Source organism: Myotis daubentonii, chromosome 1 (genome assembly GCF_963259705.1).
Source record: "Myotis daubentonii chromosome 1, mMyoDau2.1, whole genome shotgun sequence".
Taxonomy (NCBI): domain Eukaryota; kingdom Metazoa; phylum Chordata; class Mammalia; order Chiroptera; family Vespertilionidae; genus Myotis; species Myotis daubentonii.
The window spans coordinates 122,327,988-122,343,139 of record NC_081840.1 but is presented as its reverse complement, the minus strand read 5'-3'; the positions used below and the strand labels follow the sequence as shown (position 1 = coordinate 122,343,139).

At 39.1% G+C, this 15,152-nt stretch overlaps 1 pseudogene; it reads left to right on the top strand.

The window, feature by feature from the left end:
- The first annotated feature begins 5,588 nt into the window (after positions 1-5,588).
- LOC132226585 (mitochondrial fission regulator 2-like) lies at positions 5,589-6,638 on the top strand (annotated as a pseudogene).
- Positions 6,639-15,152: the final 8,514 nt, after the last annotated feature.

The following is a 15,152-nucleotide window of genomic DNA, read 5'->3' as shown; positions in this document are numbered from 1 at the left end:
CGACTAATTCTGAGGGGTTGATTTTTTTCTCATCTGCCTTTTATCTCTATCTCTGCTCCTGATCTGTCATCTAAGTTTTATGTCCTTTGATGTTTCAAAGTTCATGCGTGTGTGTGTGTGTGTGTGTGTGTGCATTTTCTTTTTCTTTTTTTTTTCTAGTTATTTCCAACTTGAATTACTGGAGACAAAGCTATATGTAATCTCAAAGTCCTTTGACAATGATATCTTAAAATTCAACTTAGGGACAATCAGTTAAGAAATTGAAAACATTTCAGACTGAAAAATAGTCATGGAGTGACACATAAAAGCTGATAGAACTTGATACAATCAGAGAGCTGCAGGAACAGAAGCTTATTTTTTCAATCATTGATTTAACATTAGTGTTATTATATGAATAAAAAGAAGTCCTGAATATTTTAGATGTTCAAATATTAATTCTTCTTATGCTATGAAATGAGTCTATTGAAACTATTCAATATGCTATTGAATGAATCCAACCAATGGACTACCAGCTAATTCAATATTATTGCTCCCACTTGACACTTGTTTTCATTTAATAATTGAATACAATCTTTATGACATATTTCTGCTTTGAGATAAGATATTGCACTTCAGACAATGAATGACAACAATCCTTGAGAGATAAGAAACAAGTGATGTGAGTCTCATGACTGCCTAGTGTTACTAGACTAATGGGGTCCATTTGCCTGCATGAATCAAAGGCCAATAAGACAAGAAGAGGAGTTTGCAGCAAAGAAAGGAGGGGCTTATTAGTTGAGGAAGTGGCCTACTCCCAGAGCCACAGGTAAGCAAATACTCAAAGAGCTGGTTCCCCAATGGCTTTCATGATATGGGTTACATAGGGGAGAAATCAATAATCATGGTGACTGAGGGAGTTAGAGTGGTGGTCAGAATCATAGTCTCTAATGATTGGTTTGTGCTAGGGTAGTATGTGTAGTTGTTCATTGCATCTTGTCCTGATGTCAGCCATAGCAACACTTTGTGTGGGTTTGCAGCTTTTCTGGGTCTGGAGCTTAAACACACTAAAGCCTAGATAGTCTCTCTAGCTTGATTGAAACTCTGTCTATGTGGTCAATAGACACAAGGCTTTGCTCCTAAGATTATTTGATGCTGACCAGAACTTCATTGTCCTGAGGACTTAATGATTAAGGGAATGGATTTGCAAGGGGGAAGGAGGCAGATGAGTCAGGGTTCTGGATGAGGCCAGTTTGAATCAAAAGGAATAAAGAGAAAAGGTCATATTAAAGAAATGAAGTTACTACGCTGTTAAACTAGCTTATTTACTTACTTTGTCAAAGCAAAAATTTGCACTATCCAAATTAAATAAGCAAACTTTATGCAATCAAGAGATGTGGTAAACAGGGGATGTATGAGGCTGCTGTTTGATTAACACAGCACACTGGTTGACAGGAAACTTTTTAATATGTAGAAAAAGTATACTCTAAAATAATAATAAAAGGTGTAGTATACTAAATACATAATCAAGTAACATAATCATTGTTGGCTATGATTATCAAGTGTCATGCACTATATCTATACTATTAAAAACCTAGGTGGCCCTCGTGCCCTCGCACGACACCCTCATGTGACACACTCACGTCATCACAAGATGGCTGCCCCCACGTATCACAAGATGGCCACCACAAGATGGCTGGCAGGGGAGGGCAGTTGTGGACAATCAGGCTGGCAGGCAGAAGCAGTTAGGTACAATCAGGCAGGCAGACAGGTGAGTGGTTAGGAGCCAGCAGTCCCTGATATTGAGAGGGATGTCTGACTGTTGGTTTAGGCCTGATCTAAATGGACATCCCCCAAGGGGTCCCAGAATGGAGAAGGTGCAGGCTGGGCTGAGGGACACATACACACACACACATACACATACACACACACACACACACACACACACACACACCACCTCCACCCCCTGTTCACAAATTTCATGCACCGGGCCTCTAGTTTAATTATATGTGCTATACTTTAATATGACTGGCAGCACAGTATGTTTACATCAGCATCACCACTAACATGTGAGTAATGCATTCTGCTACCATGTTACAATGGCTATTATGTCACTAAGTGACAGGAGTTTTCCAGCTCCACTAAAATCTTATGGGACCACCATCATATACTGATATGGTGTCTGTACTTTACTGAAATGTCAGTATGCTGTACATGACTGAAGGAGGAGGACATTAGTGTGAAGGTTGATAAATGGGAAGTCATTGGTGAGTTAATGGGAGTTATTGGGAATTAATAAGAGTTATTCATGAATTTGTTTTTCTCTGTGATCAGGCCATTGATATTTGCTAATTGGTGACCATCAACTCCAACCTTCCAAAAGAGACTGGGACACTGGATTACTGCATACTTTGATATTTATATTTCAAAGAGATAATTATGCCCAGCCAGCATGGCTCAGTGGTTGATCATCAACTTATGAACCAGGAGGTCACGGTTGATTCCAGGTCAGGGCACATGCTGGGTTGCAGCTGGATCCTCAGTGTGTGGTGTGCAGGAGGTAGCTGATCAATGATTCTCTCTCATCATTGATGTTTCTATGTCTCTCCCTCTTCCTCTCTGAAATCAATTAAAAAAATGTTATATATATATATTTAAAGAGATAATCCTCAGGCTTTTAGAAAGATGTTATCTGGGTCCTAAAGCTGGCAAGAGGCTTCTAAGGAGGTTTATGTGTATTTCAAAGAGGCAGATAAAGAGTTTGCAGTAATAAATTTTACAGATTTTCTAAAGTAAATGCTCTATGAAAAGGGAGGTCAGGGTTGTGACAAAGAAAAAAACTCTCTAAAGTTTAGTAAAGCTTAGATGAACTTTAAGATCATCTTGGTCACTTCCTTGAGTTTCTTTGCCAAGGGGCAGGAATGGAGAACCCATGCATGTGCTTAACAATGTTCAACTCTGTCTGATCCCTAATAAGGTATTACCGTTATTGTGGTTAAAGTGAATGGAAAAATATAACCATCCAATCCAGACAGGACTACTAGTGGCCCAGACCCTTCAGGAATGAAAGTTTGGTTCACCTCATAAGATTAAGACCTACAACAAACTGGGATGTTTGCTGATAGCAAAGGAAATACAAAATGAGAAGGTGGTTAAAAAATAACCATTTATAGAAATGGGGAGTGTAATTGTCATGAATATCCCTCTTCCTTATTTTGTAATGAATATGTTTGTGTATGTGTATACAAATCCAATATCTTTATTGTTTTCTCTCTCTGATTTACTCATCATGTAACATAACATATGTTGACCATATCATAGTATTTAAGCATTGTTAATTTTAATTTGTAGTATTTAAGTTATAAGATATTGAAGAGAAGAGTAAATATCATACCAGGACTTTACCTCCTTTCCTGGGGAAAGAGTTAATGTGTTTTGGGATGTACACAGCATAGCTATATCATGTTAGGCAGAATTATGACTTTGTTATTGTCTGTATTTGAAGACTAAATATGGTTTAATGAGATGTGTATGGGTGCAAAATTGAGAAGAGGTAGATATGTGATGGTCATTTTTGTCAACGTGACTGAGCCATGGGGTGTCAAGATAATTGGTTAAACATTACTTTGGATGTGTCTATGAGGGTGTTTATTTGAATCAGTAGACTAAGTAAGGCAGATTGCCCGCTCTGAAGACATTGGGCCTCAGCCAATCCATTGGAAGCTTGAACAGAGCAAACAGAATAAGGGAGAATTTTATCTCCCTGCCTCATTTTCTTCAAGCTTTTGGACTACAACTTATGTCATTGGCTCTCTTGGTTATCAGGTTTTTAGAATTGAACTAAAACTGTATCAGTGGTTATCCTAAGTCTCTAGTTTGCCAACTGCTGATTTTGTGACTTCTCAGTCTCTATAAATACATGAAACAATTTCTTATAACAAATTATATGTATATATTCTAATTCTGTTTATTTAAAGAACCCTGATTACATGTATAGTCATTTATTTCAAAATAAAATAAAAAGTGCTCAAATTTATAAACAAATATTTAAATATAACTGACATCAAAAGTTTGAAAGGAAACCTCAAAATATGAATATATTGTGGTATTTCAAGGCAAAATAATTTGACCTATTTAACAATACTTAGTATTTTTAGATTGTTAAGAGATTATGATAGTTCTAACATCTACGCTAATAAAAGACAAAGATGCTAATTGACTGTACCTTTGCTATACCCTAAGCCATGCCCGCCAGTCAATCAGAGCAACTATATGCAAATTAACCCAACCAAGATGGCAGCCGGCAGCCATGGAGTGGAGCAAGCAGGAGGCTTGGTTGCCCTGGCGATGGAGGAAGCCAAGCTTCCCGCCAACTGTGAACCGGGTAGGGCCTCCGCTCATGGCAACAAAGTTTCAATTATAGAAGATAAATAAATCCCAGATACCTGCTTCCAGCCAGCCTTCACTTGGAGCTTGGGTGGCTGGGGGCTGTGGCCAGACTGCAAATAGCCATCAGCCCCTCACCTAGGATGGCCAGGCACCCCAGTGGGGACCCTCACCCTGAAGGGGCTGTGGCCAGCCTGAAAACAGCCATCATCCCCTCACCCAGACTGGCCAGGCACCCCAGGGGGGATCCCTACTCTGAAGGGGCTGTGGCCAGCCTGAAAACTGCCATCAGCCACTCACCCAGCCTGGCCTGGCACCCCAGTGGAGACCCCCCACTGAAGGGGCTGTGGCCAGCCTGCAAACATCCATTAGCTCTTTACCCAGGCTGGCCAGGAACTCCTATATAATAAAAGGGTAATATGCAAATTGACCCTAACAGCAGAAAGACTGGGAATGACTGGTCACCATGACACGCACTGACCACCATGGGGCAGATGCTCAATGCAGGAGCTTTCCCCTTATAATCAGTGTGCTCCCACAGGGGGAGCTCTCCTCAGGCACAAGCCAGGCTGATGGTTGCCAGTACAGCTGGTGGTGGTGGTGGGAGCCTCTCCCTCCTCCTCAGCAGTGCTAAGGATGTCTGACTGCAGCTTAGGCCTGCTCCCCGCTGGCAAGTGGACATCCCCTGAGGGCTCCCAGACTGCCAGAGGGATATCTGACTGCCAGCTTGGGCCTGATCCTCCGGGAAGCTTACCTAAGCCAGCAGGTGGTCATCCCCCGAGGGGTCCTAAACCATGAGAGGGCACAGGCTGGGCTGAGGGACCCCCCTGAGTGCACAAATTTTTCTGCACTGGGCCTCTAGTAGTAAAACATATTTGGATAAAATCTATCAAAACTGCTTATATCATGTTTGAGTTATTATATTGATGTTTTTAAATAAGTAAAAAGAAAAACATGGGACAGGAGCAAGTGGAGGTACCCAGGCTGAGGGAGGCCTCCGGGGTCCAGACCCACATCGCTGGGGGCATTGTTACCGCCTGTGGCCCACTGGCCAAGGTGCACAGGCCAACACGTGTCTGAGTGTTCCTGAACCAGGTCCAGCACTCGTGGGGTTTAGTCCACTGAGGAATCCGAGGCTGTGTTCCTTACCTACTGCATCTTGCTGTTCCTGAGTTAGCCGAGAGGCTCGGCTTAGGAGGAAGGTGTCAAGAAACTGATCATGTTTCCTTGAATTTGCTTCTGTGTTTGCTTCATCAATGTCTGTCATATTGAATATCTTAAGAGAGATACTGGAATAGCTCAGGGTCCCCATGGACGAGGTTTTTCACATTTGGGGAAACAAAGGTTATGGATCAGCTTGGAGTATTAGTCATATTATTGGGAAAATTCTTCCTTTAGAAGCTTGTTGCAGGCCTGATTTTGAGTTGATCCCACTCTTGAACTCTGTACATTCTGGTAACTGTGGATCTGTAGTTGCATCTTTTGCTGATATTTTGTGTGTGGCAAATGATGAAGAATCCAGGTATCTCAGATTTTGAAATAGTATATGAAAAAATTAGTAAGAAAAGTTCTCAGCCGGTAAATGAAGCTGCAATTTAAAAAATAGCTGTCCTTGAAAACAAACTAAATTTCTTCGTTCTCAGATTGCTACAATTGTGCACATGCAGGAACTGAAAAAAAGTACTAATTCTGGCTCCTTTGACTCAACTGATGGGCCTGTGGCTTGGAACAAGTTCCATCATCAGTAACTGCTCAACTGAGTGTCAAAACAGATCTATTTTCAAGTTCAGTGCTTTGCGCTCCTCCTCCTTCACCCACTCTGTCCCCTCAGTTTTCTTCTCTGCAGCCTCCATATTCTCTTGTGCAGCCAGAATATAATCATATTTGTGAATCAGATAATAGAGCAACTGAAGTGAAAAAATAGCACCCAGGTGCTAGTAAGACCAATTATAGTCATCATTCAAAAAATCAGAAAAACGAAGATGTTCCAAACATGTTGGATGTTCTAAAGGACATGAATGAGGTTAAACTTCCTGCTATTGAACGGTCACCTGGAGGCAGACCCATTCATAAGAGGAAAAGACACAGTTCACAGTGGGATCCAGTGTCTTTAATTTCCCAGGCACCAACGCAGAAATTTGCATTCCAAGAAGATGATTCCTTAAAAAAAAAAAAAAAATAGGTCTTGGGAGTCTTCTCCATTTTCTAGTCCAGAAAATTCAAGGCTGAGCTCTAATAATTTTGGACATCACATTAATTTGTCCAAAGGACAGTGATCTAAAGGGAGAACTGACAAACACAAAAGGTGTCATGACCAAGGTGCGAGCAACGTAAGATGTGTCTGCGATTACAAGGAGAGATGCAGAGATACGCCTGCATGTCTTTCACTACATGTTAAAATGTTCTGTTAATGAAATCAAAGGAAGTCTGTGTGCCAGAATATATGAGTGCAGAGGTCTGAAAAGTCTTGACTTTTAAGAATACCCGTCTTTGGTTTTGGAAGCTCCAGCAGTTAATTGGTTACTGATGATAGGTATAATATTGATTTTTTTCATGTATGTTAATGTTATTAAAGGCTGAATATATACTTGGAATGGTTTTTCTAAGAGCTAAGTAGTAATTGACCTAATGTTTCTCATGAGAGAACAGTAAGGTTTCACTGTAAGGTAATAGAAATCATTTTAATGGATTAAGAAATTAATATAAACTAAGTCTACATTGTATCACTCAGCAAATGATAGTATTTTTGAGTTCTTTAAAAACAATTTTTAAAGCAATTATGACATCCTAATTTAAGAGTCTTTGAATCTTTTAAAAATTAGTAGAGTAGTGATTTGGTTTACTTGGCCTCTAGAACCCTGAGAGATTTTTTAAAAATATAATTGTTTCATTCAGATAGTCATAGCTTGAATCATATAGGTTGAGCCTCCTAAAAATTCTTCCTGAAGTTGATAATTATTTTTTAGAAACTGATTTGATAAATACTAGTATTTAAAGAATCTTCGTAAGCTTTGTCTATACTTGCTATGTAAATATGTATGCCTAACTTAACTTTTTCTTTTGTTCCACATTATAGTTATACTCTGTTCCTTTGTAAATAAAATGTAAAATAAATGTACTTTTGTAACTTGAAAAAAAGAAAAACATAACTACTTGAAAATCAGCTAATAAATGTTTATGTTCCAAGTATTCACCAGATAACAGAAATAGTAAAAGATATGTACAAACAAGTTCAATGATCATATCTTACAATGATTAAACTAAGTCACTGCATTTTATATACATACACATATCAGGATTATCCAGAGAAACAGGAACAAAAGAAGATATACAGATATACATACGGAGATTTTTTATAGGAATTGGCTCATGTTATGGAAGCTGAGAAGTCCCATGATCTGTCATCCAACTGTAAACTAAAGATTCAGAAAATCTGGTGCTGTAATTTAGTCTGAGCTTAAATGCTTGAAAATTGAGGTTCTAATGGTGTAAATCCTGAGTCTGAAAGCCCAAAAACCAAGAGCACCAATGTCTGAGGACAGGAGAAGACAGAAATCACAGCTCTCTGGTCATCCCCTTAGCTAACTACTCAGGTTGACACAAAATTAACTGTCTTGTGCATATATTCCAAATACTTTAAAAAATGTATCATCTCTTTAGCAAAACAATTCTATGGAATGCCTCTTTGTACCTATAATGTCAAATATTTTATAAACAATATTTACTTATGTTCTTATCAAATACTAGAGCCCTGGTGCATAAAATTTGTGCATGGGGGGCAGGAGGGAGGAGGGGTCCCTCAGCCCAACCTGCACTCTCTCCAATCTGGGAGCCCTCAGGGGATATCCTACACACGGCTTAGGCCTGCTTCCCATGGTTCCTGCTCTGCAGACCTGCCTACTCTATGCCACCACAGACCCTGGTGTCTGCTCTCTGCAGGGGCCTGCTTGCTCATTGGTGCCACAGTGAGGGGCAAGCAGTGCCCTGCTGTGTGCTCGCCACAGGGGACTGGGGCACTGCTTGCCCCTCACCCTCACAGCAAGGGCTTAAAGGACTGGGGGACTCCAGTGGTGCTGAGGGGACTGGGTGCTGCCATCTTGTGGCTATGGTTGCCGCCATCTTTGTCATGTCAATGTATATTCCCTCCTTATTGGCTGTGGGTGTGCCATCTTTATCATGAAGTGATGGTCAATTTGCATATTACTCTTTTATTAGATAAGAATATCCACTCAAAAAGAAGACTATCATGAAATTTAATAACATTAACATAATTTGTCCCCAGAAGTTGAGACAATGGGTTAATATATTCTTTTTTTATTGATTAAGATATTACATATGTATCTTTATCTCCCCATTGCCCTCCTCCCCCATTCATGCCCTCACCCTCCTGGTGTCTGTCCATTGGTTATGCTTATATGCATGCATTCAAGTCCTTTGGTTGATCTCTCTCTCCCTTACCCCCACCCTCTCCTACCCTCCCTCTGAGGTTTGAGCATCTGATCAATGCTTCTCTGTCTCTGGATCTGTTTTTGTTCATCTGCTTCCTATATTTTCAACTTTCTAAAAAACCAGCACATTTCAAAATTTAAGTGCCAGTCAAAGTCTGAATATAAAAGCAGGATAGTCAGACAGAGAGTAAATTCTTCCTCCTTATATTTTTGCTCTATTCAGGAGTTCAATAGATTAAATAAGCACCACCCATATCACATAGGATAATCTGCTTTACTCAGACTACTGACTCAAATGCTAATCTCTTCCAGAAACACTATTACAGATACACCCAGAATAAGATTTAACTAAATATCTGGGTATCTCTGGGTCTAGTCAAATTCACACATAAAATTAATTATTATACTACATCATCTTTTATTGTCTCCTCTGCAATGATCTATTACAGAAAAATTAATTTTCTTTTATTTGATTTAATACATTTTCATTTTACATGTTTTTGGACTAATGTTTAAAATTTTTATTATAATTCATATTTTTGCATTAAGAATTATCTTTGTAAATTGGAGTGTATTGACTGCAAACTCAGAATTTAGCTGTGAGTTTATTTCCTAAAGCTTAATACTTACATTTGTATGATGCATTTAATCTTCTGAAGTACAATCAAAAGTGAATTTTCATTCAATGTGCATATCTGAAGTAAGGACATCTATAAAGAAGTATATTTTGATATTCTAGATGGAGATTGCAGGGGGGTGGTTATTCACAGCAGGGTTATCTTCAAAAGCGATTGGGAAAAAATCTTAAAAATGAATAAGTATTGAAGATAACTTTTCTTTAATGGCAACAGTTGTTGAAAATTCATTTAGTTATGAGAAATGAAAACTAGCATTTTTAGTTGAATAGTCTGAAGCTAATGTGATTCTAAATTTACTCCATGGTGACAGAAATTAAATGAAGTTTTTCTTAGTAGCTAAAACTACACAAAAGCTAGTTATATCACTAATAGAAGCATGAAACAGAAACCAGTTGGAAGTTTAGGTTGGAGTATAAATTTAGATGGGGTAAACATTAAAATGCTAGTGTGAGTGTTCTTCATTTATTTCCTGAAGATAAATTAATATGTAAATTATGTCCTTTTTTTGTTTCTATTGCCTAAAACCTTTCCTGATGTGGGAAATCCTTTTATCTTAGAAATTACTCTTGATTTGCTCATACCCCTATGCAGTCTCATTCATCCAAAAACTGTGACTCCCACAGCTTTGAGACTGCCTGTACCTCTCTCGCATTTAAGGGTATTGGAAAGGGGCCAGGCCCGGAGCAGGTCTGCCCCGGGCTGGCCAGTAGTGTGTGGGTATTGACTTTGTTCATAAAAGATTTCACAAAACAAGTCCAGGTGATTTTGAGAGTACATTATTAAAGCTAGAGATGGTAAAACAAAGGAAGGGCCATTTAATTATCTGTCTCAGTTTCCCTATTCCACTTGTCCTGGTTTAGTAACCTGTCTAAGTAAGAGGCTCTAAATCAGCAGTTCTCAACCTGTGTGTCGCGACCCCTTTGGGGGTCCAACAACCCTTTCACAGGAGTTGCCTAAGACCATTGGAAAACACATATATAATTACATATTGCTTTTGTGATTAGTCACTATGCTTTAATTATGTTCAATTTGTAACAATGAAATTGGGGGTCACCACAACATGAGGAACTGTATTAAAAGGTCCTGGCATTAGGAAGGTTGAGAACCACTGCTCTAAATCAACATTCACCTGTAGATGTATACCTCTGTGGCCTCCAGAAAACTAAAATGTGGGAGGTGGATAAGGAATGCTTGTCGTGAGTCAACACGAGGGTGATATTTTAGCAAAATATTGAAGAGGAGAGGGAACAAGCTATGCAAATGTTTGAGGGAAATATGGTCCAGGCTGATGAAATCCAATTTTAAAAGTTTTAATAAAGTTTTTAAAATATGATTGTGTGTTTTTGTGTTTTGTTTTTGCCTTTGCTTGGGTGCCCCCAGCCCCACCCCAAGGAAAAATTTGGGTGACAGTATTTTATTTGTAAATAACCCTAAAGAACAGGAGTGGGAAGTGGAATCTGGGTTGAAGGATGAAGAAAAGCCGATAAAGTGTGAACTACAGTCAGATTACACAGCAAGCAACTGAAGACCCTCTATAAGTTGGGTAGAATGTGTCTAAGAATTGTCCCACTGAGAAACAGGAAAGCTTAAATATTGATCCAGCAAATCTTGTTTAATTTGGACTTTCTTGTGAGCTAGAGAAATTTCTCAGGCAGAGAAGCTAAGAGGAAAAGTGACTGAGCATATAAGAAATATCTACAGGAGCTGAACATGAATTTTATGAAATAGGCCATGGGGTGCAGGTGGGCTTTAACAACATTTCCTACAGCCTCTTACTACTCAACTAAAAATCAATATGTGGGTCTAATTCTGCTTGAAACATTTAACTCAAAGCCACTCTCTTGCATGCATACCACTGTGGCCCCACTTTACGCCTTTACCACAGAAAACAGTGATTCTCAACTCTGTTAGACGGAAACCTCATTTTTATAACAAGCTTTTTATAATATTCCCTTCCCTTTCCTGAAATAAAATTCATAGAACATCTATCTATATAAAAGCCTAAGCAACCATCGCAATCGAATGAATGACCAAACAGGTTGCGCGGGGTGACCAGGCTGGCAGGGGGGTTAGTGAGGTGCGACCAAACAACTGAATGGCAGGCTGTGTGGAGCAACCAGTCTGGTGAGGGGTGGGCAGTTGGAGGCAACCAGGCCGGCAGAGGGGTCAGTGAGGGGTGATCAGGCTGGCAGGCAGAGGCGGTTAGGGGTGATCAGGCTGGCGGGGGGGGGCAGTTAGGGGCATCAAGCAGGCTGGCAGGTGAGTGATTAGGAGCCAGCAGTCCAGGATTGTGAAAGGGATGTCCGACTGCAGTTGGACATCCCCTGAGGGGTCCTGAATTGGAGAGGGTACAGGCTGGGCTGAGGGGACCCTCCCCCCACTCCCCAGGCACGAATTTTGTGTACTGGGCCTCTAGTATAACTATAAAATAATTTAAAAGTGCTATTGCACTATACTAACTCTGTTTCTGCCTCTACCTAAATTCAATACAGCCTCCTCTTATCTACCAAAGTTATCTTTATAAAATGCATCTGTATATCATTTCACTTCTTAAAATCCTAACATAAAGGAAAAACAAAAGGAAAGGCACTTATAATAAAGCAATATGCATTTCAGTAAGTGCTGAGAAAACGCTACAGTAGAAGACATAGTGATGAATTGTAATCAGTGGCACAGACTATTACAAACATATTCAACTGGCAACTGAAATATCATGAGCAGTGTTACCATTGCCGACTTAATTTCCGAAATAGTGAAGAGCTTCCTGTACAGTTGTAAGCATATATTTTTCTAGTTGAGCATCTAGATGAGAACACAATTGAATGACACTTGTTTTTTGCTTTGTAAAACCCTGAGCACAAGACATAGCTAAACATGCCAGACTCCTGACCCAATGAATCAGTGAGATAATAAAATGTTGTTTTAAGTAATAAATTTGTGGTAACTCATTATGTTGCAATGAAAGAGTAGCACTCGATTTATATAACTACTTACTATTTCAAAAACATGCCATTCAATGTAATTCTGTCTCAACAGTATTATTTTTTCCTATAATGTGCACCCCAATCTCATAATCCCTTTTACTTTGTATCTATCCACTTGGTTTGAAAGAATGATTCTTAAGGTTTTATTTCCTTTATTAAATCCCTTGAAAATGTTGTATATTTACTTTTTCTTATTTATATTCATTGCAATGTAATGAGCTGCTTCACATTTATGTTCCCTATAAACTCCACTTTTGAGAGCAGAACTGTATAACTGCATTTGTAAAGTCAATGACTAGTGTGGACCACATAAAGGGGTTCTGTGAAAAGTGCCCTCACAGGGTGATCTGATCATCAATTCCTAATTGGGCATATCTTGGGGGGTAGTCATGCCCCAGGCCTAAAACTTCATTAGTGAAAGGTTTCAGCCAGCCCTGTACAGTGTTCTTGTGCATCTGGGTTAATACACCCTTGAAATGCCAGAAGTGACCTGGTTGGAGTAGCTCAGTTTGTGGCGCGTTGTCCTGTGAACAGTCGAGGGCACATGCCTGTCAGGGGAGCATAACCCCTAAAGAGAGCACATAATCTTGTTAACTGTCCTGTAATACAATTCCTCCCTTACTTCCTAATCTTCCTTTCATTGACTCCTTAATTTCAAATGCATAAAAGCTACAAAAGTTATTCTCCAGAGCATTTTAGATCTTACTCCCTGACATAGTTCCTCAGTTTGACTGAAATATACTCATAAAAATTCTTTGCAGGCAGAGGCGGACGTTTCTTATGTCAACACTAGCACATTTATTCATCACAGGTATTAATCAGTGAATAAGATAATGACTATTTTGAAGTAGGTTCTGCTTTTGTTCCGTATTCTGTCCACTTATGTCTCTCGATTTAGCCTTCTACATCTTAATATTATATAGTATAAAAATTGTGCTACCTAATTTATTAAATGGCTTAGGAAATAATTTATTGTATAAGTTATGAATTTAGTATATATATATATACATATATATATATGTGTGTGTGTATATATATATATATATATATATATATATATATATATATATATACATACACACACATATATATATAATTCTGCATGGAAGCAGTTATATTTCTTATTTTTAATTGGAGTTTGGTATGGAAAAATCTATATCTAATGGCCTAGAAAAGAAAAAGATTCAGAGCTTGGAACATGCCTAGGAAGATAAGGTTATTAAAAAGTATTTTTCTCCCAAATGTTATCAAATAGATTTTAATTTGTAGTGTGACCAAAATATTCTAGAGGACATTTTGAAGTGAGAAACTTTATAAACAGTTTTCCATTCCCTATGTGCAGTCCTTACTTCTGGCATAGGCAAGCACAGAATAACCTTTTTCTGCATCTTTTCTCTACTCATAAGCAATTTCCTCATCCTCTTAACTTGTTCCAAATATTCTTTTTAAAATTTTCTTTCTTTCTCTGAACAAATATATGTCTAAATGTCTAAGTATACTTTTAAGAGCATCAAGGCAATTATTACTACTTCATGAACATTAGATGCATTTCTTATTATTTATATGAATGCTATGACTTACAGTGGTTTACAATATAGGGTGACATGTTACTTATCAATATCAATATTAAGATCATGGAGCCGGATGTGAGGGCGATCTGGCTGCGACATCTGTCACCCCATTGATCGCCAGGGTTGATTCGGCTGATCTGGCTGGCTAGGCGGGTGTCCCCCTCCTCCCTCACCGATCCATGTGCATCTCTCCCGAAGCTGCGTGCTCGGTCGAAGAGGACGACCTTCCCCCCCGAGGAGAGGACCGGTCTTCGGTCAAGGGTATACGAGTAGCTGCGCTCCCCTGCTAGAACCTCCAAACAAGCTCTCAAGATCATGGAGCCCACCAGGCTGAAATTGAATAATAAACTTTCAGAGTTGGAAGGACCTTAAAAATTATTTAATAATGCAGATCCTTCATTTGCATATAGATAAGGGAACAGGTAAGGTCAGCAGAGGCCTTATTGCTTGTGTAAGGTCACATAACTGATCTGAACCAGAAAATAAATAAGCACTTTAATACCTTTGCAGAGCCTTTTCCACTGTTTCCCTCTGCTTCTGTTGTTCTGGCACTAAGGAGAGCCTCTTAAAAATAAGCAAATATCAACAATAGGAGAAAACTCTAATATAGGGATTATTATTTACCAAAGAGTGTTAAAAGGATAGGTAAGCTATGGATATAAATGTATGCTCTGCACTTACACATAGAATATAATTGTAGTCATAGAGAACATGTCATAAAATTGAGCTTTGAAAAACTAATATTAATAGGAAGGGTAAAAATTGAAGAATAAAAATATCATTATGAGACACAAAAAGAGTGTCCCAACAGGAGAAAATCCAGAAAAGATCAAGGAGAGAAAGTGTTACGGCAAAGTGACCAAAAGCCGGGAAACAAACCGACAAGCACTCCGGAGATGCAGAAGTTCACCTTTATTCCAAATGCAGCGCTGCTGGCTCAGGGGGAATCAGTTCCCCAAAAGCTGAGCAAATCTATTCTGCTAACCCCGATATATATATCCCCAGATTCTCTTTCAGGGGGGCTAACTAAAAGCTATTCTGCTGAAAAGTAGGTCATAAAAAAATCTTCTAGCTGACACCTGCTTGCCACTGCTGCAAATATCTATACCTTGGTTTTAGTTCAAGCCTCTGCAAACTTATTGTTCCAGG